Here is a 3,200-nt window from a genome sequence, read left to right as displayed (position 1 = left end):
ATAGAAATCAGCTCTGAGGTTTGGTGGGGTTGAATGTTGATATAAACAGCGTAGAGTCAGAGTATCTCCTTCAGTCACAGGATGAACAGGACTCTCTAGAATCACACCAGCTACAGAACAGAGGAAACATGAACTGAGTGTAAATATTATATTAACAATATGGTAACATAAAAATAATAATAATTAAAAAAAAGTATGTTTTCTGACAAAACTAGATTTTTAGTGCCACTTGCCCATTGAGTGTTTTTTTGCCCACTGATGCATCCTGCACTTGTTTAATCAACCTGCTTTATCTATTGATTGTAAACTGCCAGTCAGACAAATGAACACAGACTCACGGTGTACAGTGATATTAACAGGATGATAGTTCTCTCCAGATTCAGACTGACACCAGTACACTCCTGTGTCTGATGTGATGGTGGAGCTGATTGTACATGTAGATCCTGTTTGTGAAGCCCACACTGATGATGAACAATCTTCCAGCCCCAAACTCTCTGTGTATCTTTTCACTCTCCATCTATCAGAGTTACTCTGGTCCTCACAGCTCAGAGAGAGAGAGACAGATGTGAAGTGTTGAGTTCTGCTAGGACTGATGATCAGAGAGACTCGAGGAGAAACACCTGAGAAGACAATTAGAGCTACAATTTGAGAAATGTTAAATAATACATTTATATTAAAGTGGTCAGAGCACATATCATTTTTATTAGGCATATTTAATTATTTTCCCTTAGATCCTTAGTAATTTTTGTTCCACAAATACTAATATTCATTTATTCATAAACATTTTCCACTCTCTCTCTGACTCAGGAGTCAGAAACAAAGGAGTTGAAGTTTTGCTGGTACCTCATCAGTCCCTGCTGGTAGATATCATAACTACACTTTCTGGCAGCAAAAAGCTTTTTTTCTGTATCGACAGCCATTCAAAAGTAGCAGTGAATTATGACAGAATCATTTTTAACATATTTGTAAATAACAATATATCATAGCTTTCTTGTACCTCATTGCTTATTACAAAACTGAAGTTTCGACTCTAAATTCTGATTGGATGAGTCACATTTTAAGTGCAAATAAACACCCATAACCACACATTTTGCTGTTTATTCATGTGGCAAACTGCTACATTGCATAGCAGGAGTAAACAGCCTACAGTAATAATGAACTTGCCAGAAGCTGAATGATGTTGATGATTAGACAGTAACATGAAATCATATAAAATAAAAAAGTAATATGTTAGTGAATAAAATTAATATTAAGAAATTAAATGTGTAAATGAGAATGACAAAGTAATATGAAAGAGATGAAGAAACAACATAAATGAAGTCAAGCACAGATGTATGTTTGCTGTCTTCAAGCTGCATATACAAAGATTGCTATTTAATAGCTCAAATGAGATCCTCAGATCCTTCATCCATTACCTGTGGAAAAATCAGTGTAATGCTCAGCTTATAGAGGCCGCTGCATTTGCTATATGCTATATTTTGGAATGGCGAGTTTTGATTTCTGAAACAGTATATAAAAATCAAGGAATTAGATTTCTCATGATACAGAGTAATCAGTTAGTGTCTCGTATAACACACTCTCACACATTCTTGTTTAAGTAGCTTAATTCATTCAGTTTGAACTCACCAGTGACCCATACTGGCTGTTTGTTGCTGTAGGTTGTATAATAACCTGGTTCTCCTCTCTCTACACATAACACATAAACTCCTGTGTGATTTAGAGCAGCAGAACTGACAGTGTAGTTTCCTCCAGCTCCCTGTCTGAGATCAATAATATTTCTTACTTGAACAATAATAGTTAATTCAGATGTTAAGGCATGAAGCACATTATATCTTACCTGATGAAGCAGTTAGAGTGTACCAGCTGAATGTCCAGCCTGTAGAGGAGCCGTAAACCTCACAGATCAGAGTCACTGGATCTCCTTCAGTCAACCACTTCTGTGGAGAAACACTTAAAACTGCGCTGGGAACTGAAATTGAGAAATCACTCATTTAATAACATATAAAGAGTGTGTGTATGAAGAGATGATCAAACTCACCTACTGTTAGTGTAACTTCATCACCGATGTTTGATGTTCGTGATCCTCCTCTCTCTGCTCCATAACAGAAGTATTTACCTGCGTCAGACTCAGTAACAGACCTGAATGTGTGTTCCTGTTGATCACTGAAAACACTGTTTGAACCGTCTTTATACCAGCTGTACCGCCAGCCAGTGACTCCTTCACCATCAATGTCACATCTGAGAGTGACTGTCTCTTCTCTGAATACATGTTGAGCAGGTTTAATGCTCACTTTGGCCTTTGGTCTTTCTGTACAACAACAACAATTCACAATGAAATTAATGTGCTGCTTTTAATGTGAGAAAGGAAAAAATGAAATCGCATCATATGACCCCTTTAAAGGAGAGAGACCGCAAGGCTTTGTGTGTTGGATGCTCAACTATAATTCATCGGCCATCTTCTGGTGCGTGACGCATCGCTTATATTAATAATGAACTGTTTTCCCGTTTCCCAAAGCGTCACGGAATTACTTCTCTGTGAGTTGGAGAGTTTTCACAACAGAGTGGAGTAACTGAGTGAGTAAACAGTTTAACGGCATACTATAAAACTGTATTTCATCCATTCATGACTGTTATTACGTGCGCCACCTAATTCGGGCCCCCCACGAGAAATCCAAGTGCTTGGTGTATGAACAATTAAGCATTTAAAGGGTGAATGTGTGATTTGTGGTACAGTTTTGAATTTGTGGAAGTTTACATAGATTCGAGTCGGCATTGCCCTCTGAGTCTCTTGCTGTTTGTTTTCCCTGACTGTGTTCATTCTGTAATTTTCTGACACTATATATAAAATAAAGAAAAGTGATTTCATTTGTTTTCGTCTAAACAAAAGAGGATATTTTACTTCAGATTTAAGTATAAGGGCTGTATTTAGGTAAAATAAATAAGTCTTTACTTGTTACTACTTCTGTATTTGTTTCGCTGAATATTTTAATCCATTGATGTGATTACAGTAATTTTCCAAGGAAGAAACCAGCCCATAACAAATAATTGAATCAACTTTATTTTATCAAGAGTAACAGTGTACAGCATTTTGTGTGCGTTTAAGTAAAAGTTTTCTTAACTGGAGGCACTGCGTCACATTATAGTTTCTACAAAACACATAACTTACCAGCCAACTCCCCATCAATTGCTGGAGCCCAGGT

At 36.9% G+C, this 3,200-nt stretch overlaps 1 pseudogene; it reads right to left on the bottom strand.

The window, feature by feature from the left end:
- Positions 1–6: 6 nt before the first annotated feature.
- On the bottom strand, positions 7–2,076 carry LOC107653443 (uncharacterized; annotated as a pseudogene).
- Between the last annotated feature and the right edge of the window lie 1,124 nt (positions 2,077–3,200).

The sequence above is a fragment of the Sinocyclocheilus anshuiensis genome, unplaced genomic scaffold (assembly GCF_001515605.1).
Source record: "Sinocyclocheilus anshuiensis isolate Anshui unplaced genomic scaffold, SAMN03320099.WGS_v1.1 scaffold383, whole genome shotgun sequence".
In the NCBI taxonomy this organism is placed as follows: Eukaryota; Metazoa; Chordata; class Actinopteri; order Cypriniformes; family Cyprinidae; genus Sinocyclocheilus; species Sinocyclocheilus anshuiensis.
The sequence above is the reverse complement of the archived record's forward strand: the minus strand, read 5'-3'. Positions and strand labels throughout refer to the sequence as shown.